General features: G+C 41.6%; 1 long non-coding RNA gene across 1 annotated transcript; it reads right to left on the reverse strand.

Moving 5' to 3' along the window:
- Positions 1-3,777: 3,777 nt before the first annotated feature.
- LOC138987814 (uncharacterized) lies at positions 3,778-10,271 on the reverse strand. Its single transcript, XR_011464108.1, has 3 exons — positions 10,144-10,271; positions 8,781-8,871; positions 3,778-5,679 (listed from the first exon to the last, which is right to left on the reverse strand). It is a non-coding gene; the product is annotated as an uncharacterized lncRNA (long non-coding RNA).
- Positions 10,272-10,488: the final 217 nt, after the last annotated feature.

Raw genomic sequence — 10,488 nt, forward strand, 5'->3', positions numbered from 1 at the left:
CCTCACTTAATTTTAGAGAAATACAGATCCTGTCTGAGATCCAAGGAGGTATTTGTCAGCATTAAGGGCCTCCTTCGGCTCCATCCATGCCCATAATATTTGGCAGGTGTTCTTCATAGTTTGTGGTTTGGGATTGTAGCTGTTTCCTTGCTTCATTCATGATAGGAAGATTTTTTTCCTTCTATTTTTGTTCCATTTATTGTTTTCGTTGGCTTTTTAGGAAGAGGAATGGCTAATGTGTTTTTACCCTGCTGTCTTTAACAAGAAGACCAAGGTTTAAAAGTAATTTTGTGTCTGCTTTAAATTTTTTTACTTCAACAAGAAAGTTAAGAGAAGGAAGGTATTCAAAACTCTAGTTAATTTTCAGTTGTTTAGGTGTCTGATAAAGAAGAACTTCCGTGAACAGCAGTCAGTTCCTCTCAGATGATGGCCTTCCCATGGCACTGGTACCCTGGTTAGAATTTTCCCAGGGAGGGATGGCCTAGCTCCCTGGGAGCTATCACCATAGATTGCCCATGCGGAGAGAGCAGACCGCAAATTACACCAGCTGCAAACACTTACACAGCACATGTAGGAAGGTTACATGCCCAAAGAGGCTGATGCCCAGATACTGAGAGGACTCATACCTCAGTTGTAGAATATCAGGAGCCTACAGAGAAAGACAACCTGTGAGTTACACATCCCTGCTTCGGCTCCATGAGGGCCCATAAACTTCTCCTTCATCCAGATGCCATCTTGAGAACAAAGGAGGGAGAAGCTTAGAAGGCAGAGAATTGGCTCTGATAGGGAATTTCAATGGTTGAACTGTGTGAATTCAGCACCGCTTCTTTTTTTCACCCTGGAAGAGGCTGTTCAGCAAGTTTATTTCTGCTGTCTGTAGGACCGAGAGCTTCAGTGTAAGATTAAATCAGTTATAGAAAACAAATAAGCTACTGTTTTGGTACATCTGATTTGTAAGATGTAAATCTTGACCCTACAACATCTGTGGTGTCAGCTCCATCTTTCCTCAAGAGGCAGCCTGCTAGAATGAAAACTGCATGGGCTTGGGAGCTGACCTCGGTGTACTCCTGGCTCTACCACAAACTGGCTGGGTGATATTGGTTAAAACAATCTTCTAGTTCTAAATTCCATCAGCTCTAAACTGCAAGGGTTGGACCAGATCTGCTATTTTCAAAGGGTCTTTTTATTTTATTTTTTAGCTGTGCCCTTTTTTAAATAAACTCTTACTTAGATGGACAATATATAAAACAGATACATTTGGAGTTTCCTCTGGCAAGTAGGGAGGTGGTGTCAGGGACCACATGTACTTGAGAGCCCCTTGGGCGCCCCCAGGAGTTTGTAAGTCACTCCTGAAGGCTATGATCTCTCATCCTTTTTGATTCTAATCCTCAATGATTCAATATCTGCCCAAGGCCAAAAGGAGCTGGCAGAGGCATGAAATATTCTGTGGTCCACAGGCATCCAAGGAGATGGGTGCTAACTTGTATTTTGGGGGAGAAGACAACTATCTTAATGTTAAAACACAAAAATTTCCAGAACTTCATGGTGGAGAAGGCAATGGCACCCCACTCCAATACTCTTCCCTGGAAAATCCCGTGGACGGAGGAGCCTGGTAGGCTGCAGTTCATGGGGTTGCAAAGAGTTGGCCACAACTGAGCGACTTCACTTTGACTTTTCACTTTCATGCATTGGAGAAGGAAATGGCAACCCACTCCAGTGTTCTTGCCTGGAGAATCCCAGGGACGGGGGAGCCTGGTGGGCTGCCGTCTATGGGGTTGCACAGAGTCAGACACGACTGAAGTGACTTAGCAGCAGCAGCATGGTGGATAGAAGTTCTGTCATTTACAACCAGGAAAAAAACAGCAACAACGACAATAAAAAGCCTGGTGTAACCCATAAACTAGAAACTGGGTGACTATTGTGTGATTAACATGGCAGAGTCATGTCCAAGATTCAGCAACCGTTTAGCATTTCATTTGTGCTGGGTGCTGGCTCTGTCATCTGGCATGAGTCCTGACAGCATCCCAAGAGGTGAGTATGATTTTCATTTTACAGATAAGGCCAGCACATTAAGTAACTTGCTCAAATATCACACACTATTACAGAGAATCACAACTTTTTAGAAAAAAAAAATTTACTGCCATAAATAAGATGTGCACATATGCTATCAGTGAACCCAAACTATGAACTTCTCATTCCATAGAAACTACCCTTCAGTGACACTCAGAGCATTTTTGCACACGAAATGGATAAGGAAAATGTCTGAGATAAACAATCTGAATTTTAAATGCAGATCAAAGGTCCTTGCTGTGGTGAAAGAAGTCTGTGGGTATTTCAGGAAGGTTCACCAAGAAAGTAGGTATCTTCCTCCACTTTATGGACTTATATTTTAAGAAGCCCAGTCATTCTAGTCCATGCAGAAAAAACTTCCAAACGAATATTTACAATGTGGATCTTATATTAAACATTTGGTTTTATAAACTTGAATATTTGTAAAAGCATATGTAAAATAAATTTTAGTACACAAACTGATGTGTGCAAAACATATCAATTTCTTTTTTTCTTTAAATTGGGTTAGTTTTCTGACTCTCAACTGCCATGCTTCTCTAAGATGGCAAGAATGTCCATCTCATCCTTGTCAGGAACCCCATCTCCTTTCAAGAGTCACACCAGAAACCAGAGGGTTTACTTGCTGCTGCTGCTGCTAAGTCACTTCAGTCGTGTCGGACTCTGTGTGACTCCATAGATGGCAGCCCAGCAGGCTCCCCTGTCCCTGGGATTCTCCAGGCAAGAACACTGGAGTGGGTTGCCATTTCCTTCTCCAAAGCATGAAAGTGAAAAGTGAAAGTGAAGTCGCTCAGTCGTGTCCGACTCTCAGCGACCCCATGGACCACAGCCCACCAGGCTCCTCCGTCCATGGGATTTTCCAGGCAAGAGTACTGGAGTGGGGTGCCATTGCCTTCTCCGGGGTTTACTTGCAGTGAAGACAATTGAGGAAGAGCCTCTGATCTCCAGTCTTTTAAGGTATCACTGGCATCACTCTGTGATGCTCACACTGGGGCCCTGGGTTTTGGTGGTGCCATTTGTGAGTAGGGGGCTTTGTAGCGGGTACCTCCCTCTAGGCACATCAAGAAGTCATCTCCTCTGGGAAGGGCTAGCTGCATGGTGGCCATGTGACTGTGTCATTTCACAGGGCCCTGAACTCAGAAGAGCCCTGGATTTGTTTTAATGCTCTGTGGTTGCCATCTCGATATTTGGACAAGAACCGCCATGTTTCATTTTGCACTGGATCCCCCAAATTACATAGCTGACCCTGCTGTGGGTTTAAGTCACCACCTCCTCTGCTCACCTTCTCAGCACAGCCTGCGGTCCTGTTTCCCTCTACCACCTTAAGAAGAACTTCTGTCTCTGACTCTCTGTCATCCAGTGCTTCGTCCTCTTTCTCAGAGTCTGGAGGACGTGTTATTTTCTCAACGGCTGTAGGCATTTACAAAAAGATAGGAAGAACCGCAGACTCCTCAGGGGCTTCTGTCTTCCATCCTGCAAAAATCCCTGAGGCAAGGAAGCACACGAGGGACTGGTTCCTACTTAAAATGAGAAAAGACAAAACAAATATGTGGGGAGAAAAATGACACATTAATCTGCCAATAAATTATTGTTACATGTATAGTTGTGTTTTAATTAACTCTAAGTAAGTTTCATGATCAGTTTTGATGATTTTGGCCAATAAAATGGATCTCTAGGACCCAAAACATATTGTGCTTAGTCATTCAGTCATGTCCGACTCCCTGTGGCCCCGTGGACTGCAGGCCACCAGGTTCCTCTGTTTATGGAATTTCCCAAGCAAGAATACTGGAGGGGGTTGCCATTTCCTACTCTGGGGGATCTTCCTAACCCAGGGATAGAGCCCACGTCTCTTGTATCTTCTCATTGGCAGGGAGATTCTTTACCACCAGCTCTTGGGAAACCCCAACACGTATTGCTGCACTCATGAAAAGCAAGAATACAGAGACCTAAAGCGGGTGTTTCCAACAGTAGGGTGATCATGTACATTCTAGTTTAAACTTGGACATTTTTTTATGTCTTTGTTGCTCTATGCAGACTTTCTCTAGTTGCGATGAGAAGAGGTTACCCTCTAGTTGAGACGTGCAGGCTTCTCATTGCGGTGGCTTCTCTCTCGGAGCACAGGCTCTAGGGTGTTCAGACTTCAGTTGTGGCCCACGCAGGGCTTAGTTGCCCTGCGGCATCTGGGATCTTCCCGGACCAGGGATCAAACCCATCTTCCCTGCACCGGCAGGCGGATTCCCAACCACTGGACCACTAGGAATGTCCCGAACTGGGGCATTTTTGAAAGGGCCACTATTTATAGTTACACTGGAGCGCTAAGAGTGAACTGGGACCGCTTTGGACACACCTTGGGATGCATAGTCCCCCATCTACAGCACAGAGTCAGGACTTGAACAGGTCTGTGTAGCTCATACTCTCTTGATATTAATTAGGATAATCTGTGGCCAGCTCAGCCAACTGCCATGAGTGCTTTATTCCACATCCATTCAGTTTTGGTCCTGTTGACACAGCCTGAGAAAGACTAGGTTCACAACCAGAGAATTTTATTCATGAAAAGCCCGAGAACTGCATTCCTGAGTTGCAATTGGCCAGTGCTCCAGGCATGAATGGGGGAAGTTTCATCTTCAATATTTACTAAAAACAGACGCTGAAGTTTGAGAAGCAAATGTAAAGTGCTCATTTCAAAAGCCTCTTTATATACATGTTAAATCAGTTTGTGGGAAAGAGACCACAGAGATTGTTTAAACATTCATAATGATGACACAACTGTTCGAAAATATGCAGTTCCTTGTAGTTATATGTGGAATTAATTGCATATGGAGGAAGTTATCTTTTGAAACTGGATTAAAAGGAAATAGTTCATAACTCAGTGATATCAACATGCACACCATTGTACTCGGGACTAAGCTTTGCCTTGTCTTTCTTATCTCAGCCACTGTCTGAAGAAGTTGTTTTTTTGCTTAAGGCGTCATGACTGAAGTATGTAGCTCTGTGGAGGACAAAAAAAAAAAAAAAAAAACAACTGGGGCCAGATGGAAGAAATGTCACTTTAGCCCAAGTGGTTCTACTGGGAGTCTCTTTCTGACCTTGCATTCTGGAGTTCAGCTTACGTGTGTCGGCCCCTTAGTGGAGAATGTAGAGAGCTGGTCCCTCTCTACTTCTCTGCTCCTTCAGAGTAATGCAGCCAGGGTTTGGGAGCAGGATTTCCTCCCTCGCCACACAGCACGTTTCAATATTCATCCTTCAATGAATTACCCACAATTCTTAGCAGTGCATCTAGTTAACCACAAAGCAGTCAGAGAGCTATGTTTAGAGAGAAACAGCTCCTTATCTCTTGCACTCCAAGGGAAATCAGCAGTCATTTCCTAGAGATGGTCTCAGCGTGACTCTGGGGCTCCAGTTCCTCTATGATACAATCAGCACTCAGCCAAAGCTACATAAAGTGGTGGCACTCCCCCGTATGTCTAACTCAGGCACTAATCACACTTTTAGTACATCTGTTGTTTTAAAATTTCCAGTCCCATTAATTCTTCCTTTTTTTTTTCTTTTTAAGATATGAGGAGTTGAGAATACCCATATTCACTTTGAAGTACCGTCACTTAAATGAAATATCTGGAAAAAAAAAATCGAGACATGAGGCAATCCTGAAAATATGAATAAAAGAATATAAATATTTCTCCAGCCTCTCTAGTCTTCATTAAAATACGCAAGAGGAAGAAACCGGTTTGCCCTTCTATATTTAATTTGGACTCTGACCTTTTTGAAAACTTCAGCAATATGATTAATTTTAGCTTATCTTATGGAATGTCTCTCCACCTATAAATAAGTCTATTCATCTTCAGAAGAGCATAAATATTCCTCCTGTTTTACAGTTATTTTTAAATATTTCTTACATATAATTGTAATGGGATCTATTTCCAGGACAATAGCTAAGTATCAGTTACATTTCCATTATGCTCTATTAGTTTCATGGTTGGAAAACTTAAGCAAAAATAAGCTTCTCTGGATGAATATGAATCCAGCATTAACCAGAGTAACATGAATAATTCAAAGAGCTCCTGACATTCGATCTAACAAAACCAAAAAGAATAAGAAAAGAGAAGAGAAGGAGGCAAAGAAGAAGGAAAAAAACAGGAGGAGCATAAGGAGCGCTTGGGAGTTTTTAATTTTAGGTAGAGGTATAAAAAAATTACATTTTTTATATTATCCAACATAATGTTAGAAAATCAGAAGACCCTTCTCTATACTTTATTAGTGTCTGATTTTCCACTTTTCTGTCTCCCAGAGTCTGCAGGCTCAAGCTAGGTCCATGTAGCCACATAGGAAAGCACTTTGCCTAAAAGAACATACTAAACCCAGCAATGCATTATTTTATACCTTGAGACTGAGGACGTTAAAAATTATTTCCAGGGTGATATTATCTTCAAATAATTAATAGTATTTATAACAATAACGTATACTTTAAACTGGTGATAAAAGCAACCTGCTCAAGGAGAGATGGCATATTCAGCTATTAAAAATCATATTGCTATGGGAAAGAAGTTAAGTATCTGGTATTTCTAGAGCCACAGTTCATTTCTTATATTTGGATTCAAACCTTTAAAATGAAAACTTACACATGGGACTCATACATGGGAAATGAATGATCAGTTTGTTTGCTTTCTAGATCATTCCCCATTGGAAGGACAAACTTTCCATCAGAAGACAAAGGATACACTTTTCTCAGAGAAATATCTCCCCATTGATAAATAGAGAGCAAACACCGAACACTTAAGTAGTGTTCCCGCCAGTCATGTGAGCCGTGTCAGCATCAACCAGCTGGTCCTTGTCTGTTTTGCAGTCAAAGAAAATGGGAACTCAGCATGTATCCAAGTTCCCAAGGATAGGAGGATTCGAGCTGCCAGGTGTGCGCATGGGCAGAATGCCCAACCCCAGGTCATCTTACAAAAAGCCTTGCTCAGACATGGCCAGCAAAGGAAAGCAAGCAAAAGGTCACAGTTGCTGTTTCTGCAACATAGTCACTCTCAGCGAGACATCCTCATATTTTGTTTTTTTCCAGTTGTTAACTAAATGTTTAGGGAGCACATTAGAGTCATGAAAGGAGGTTGGAAGGGCAGGCAGCTCAACTGTTGCGATTTCTACCATTCATGAAATCGATACAATTTTTTCAGTAATCAAAGGTGTGTTTCGAAGAACTGAGAATGTGGCAGGCAGGGGTAGGGAATGGGGAATTGCCAAGTAACCGCCACCTTTGACCCATTTGCTTCTATTGATGCCATCTAGGAATAGGGATCATATTTATCAACACACTTTTCAGGCAGAGCTTTCAAGTATTCGCGTGTAACTATTGTGGAGCAAATCTTGGGCAATCCACTTTGCTTCTGTCTAACCTGGAAAGGTGAACTGGAATGAGAGTGATTTTCTGCATAATTTGATCCAATGGATGAATACTCTGGAGTCATGTGATAGGGTCAAGGTTCTTTCAGCTCATGCCTTAGAACCCAGTTACACGGGAGACCATGTTTGAACAATGTCCTTTAAAGAATTCAGTAACTCAACCCCACTGGACATGAGCCAAGACAAGCCTCTCGAATGCCAAATTCCACTCTAGTGGGTCATGTTATTGGATGGCTCAAATGAATTTGGGCCAGGAAAAAAAGGGCCTCCTTTCCCTCAATAGTTAGTTTCTTGTCTGAATTATCCAGATAATGGCTTTACTTTTCAACTTTCCTTTGCCTGCACAGAGTAGAAAGGCAGCTCTACATTTTTGTCATAATAGAATCATTACCTATAATTCTCAGAAATCATCCTCTTGAAAATGGGTAACTTTGTATCAAAAAGAGCTACCTAATTTGTAATAGTGACTTATTCTTTTATAATTTCTTTTCATTTGTTCACTGTGACTAACTCAACAAATATTTACTGGACAAACAAAAAGACATATTATCCTTGTGTATCATGTCCATTTGTTTGGAAATCTCATTTAGCTGAAAAATCTTTAAAGTGTTATGAAGCACCAGGAAAAGGTGAAAAACTTTTGGAAAAGTTTTCTGCAGAGGCCATGTTTCTTTAAAAACAGAAAGTTCAACTTGTAAGACATGTGTATTCTTTGAAGTCAACATGACATCTTTTGATGAAGAAGATTTCAGGTATTAACATTTAATCCTGACAACATTAGTCCCCCACCCTCCATCCCAGATATACCATATCTCTCTTTGAAGACTGGAGAAGTGGAAACCTTCATATTGTGACTTTTCCCTTACAGGATGGTCATTTCACTCCAATACCAAGTTGTCTTGTATCTACTAAACTCACCAGTTCATCTTGTAAAGCCAGAAAATATAAAATAAGGCTACAGGGGAGTTTTCTTTCCAGTCTCACCTGTCATTTCTGCTCTCCCAATCCTCCTTCCCAAAACTTAACAGCCCATTTGAGAAAGAAAGCAACTCATACTTCAAGGTAACCCATATGTAATGTATCTCTTTTTCTGCTATGGTATTGATCATTGCTGTCTTGGTTCTTACAATAAAACAAGCTACGTTACCCAAGGGTCAGAGAGAGGGAAGTTACATCCTGAGAATGTTAAGATTCAATGCTAGTTTTGAGGACCCTCTTGCAGTCTTTAAATATGGTCTTCAATGACTTGGCAGTTGGGAACTGAGGAACAATAGCGGACAGTCACAGGAACATGACAATAAAGCTAAGAGGCTCACCTGTTATTTGCCTGAGTGTGTTACCTCTCTCATGAGTGACAACTGCGTGACTCCAATTCTTCAGAAGGGGTCAATCAGAGGACAGAAAAGGCTGTGGGGACATTCAAGCATCAGATGAGTAGATGGATTGGGTGATCATAAATTGTATGAATGGACTGGATGACCATAAATTGCATGCATTACAATTAAAATCTTTGCTATTGTTGCAATTTTTATAAGTGTGAGAGAATGTCAAATATAATTTGCATACCAAAAGGTACATAAGTCAAATACATGCAAAATCACCATTTAGGTAAAAAATAGGACATAGCCAGCACCTCAGAAGTCTCTCCATGACCTTTACTGATTACCTAACAATCTGATTTTTATGGTAAACACATCTTTTTCTATAGATCTGTTCCTTAAATACACATCTCTAAGCACTGTGGTTTAAGTTGCCTATTTTCTAAATTTTGTATAAACAGAACTATAGGCTTATGTGTTTTGCTATTTTTATTCAACTTTATGTTTCTGATTGGCCCATGCTGCTAGATGTAATTGTCCTTCATTCATTTTTGTGGCTGGACCCAGATTAAGTTTGACAGGTGAAGATTTAGGCAAGTCCTAAGACTCCATGACTTAGGACTTCACTAGTACCTCAGTGAGACTGTGTCCAGAGTTCTGTTGCAGAGAATAGAATCCTATCTAGGTGGAGATTTACTGCAGATTTTATGCAGCATATAGATCACTTGAAGGGCAGACAAAACAGTCTCTAGGGGGACCTTTTAGAAACCTCCCTCCCCTCTCCCCAGCCATACCACAGTACTGGGCACCCAAGCAGCTCCTACCACTCAAAACTTCTCAGCCTCCCACCCTACGTCATCACCGCCTTGACCTTGAAGCCACTGTAATCAGAAATTGTCCTAATTAAGAAGGTCCCATGCTTATAAGGGGGTTCCCTCGTGGCTCAGATGGTAAAGAATATGCCTGCAAGTAGGAGACTCAAGTTTGATCCCTGGAGAAGGGAAGGACTACCCACTCCAGTATTCTTGCCTGCAGAATCCCATGGACAGAGCAGCTTTGTGGGCTACAGTCTGTGGGGTAGCAAAGAGTTTGACATGACTGAATGACTGACACTTACTTACTTATGCTTATAAAGTCATGAATGTTGCGGATCCCAGAACCATTCTATGCCTGATACAAACTTCACCAGCAAAAATTGATAACCCTTTTTTTCCCCTTCATAATACCAATGAAAGGCACCTGTGCTAGTGACTAAACCTCTGCTGGCATTGCCAAGAAAGACCAAACACTTCCACGGCATGCTTGGCAGCAGAATAGCAAAAGCAACACGAGGACATTGGGTTTGCAGAACTGGAAATACCTGGAACTTCAGCTGAAGTGGGTGGGAAAATGTAGTCTTTCGCTTTCCAGCATTGTTATACAGCAACGGCTTTCACTTTGGGGATCAGGACTCGTCATTAGTGAATCATGAAAGCACTGAAAAAAATAAAATAGAGCAGAATAACATTTTCAGAGGGCATCAACCTAGGGTAATTTCTGTTTTGTGCCATACACACAGATGTATGCATTGCAAAGTAAAATATTTTCTCACTGGGGGTTGAGTTTAAAATAAGTTTGAAAGCCACTACACTGAAAGGGGAATGGAATAGATGTCAAGTGCCAAGCAATCATATGCCCCCAACTCCTGCAACCTAACATGGAGTGA

This window comes from Bos mutus, chromosome 5 (assembly GCF_027580195.1).
Source record: "Bos mutus isolate GX-2022 chromosome 5, NWIPB_WYAK_1.1, whole genome shotgun sequence".
NCBI lineage: Eukaryota > Metazoa > Chordata > Mammalia > Artiodactyla > Bovidae > Bos > Bos mutus.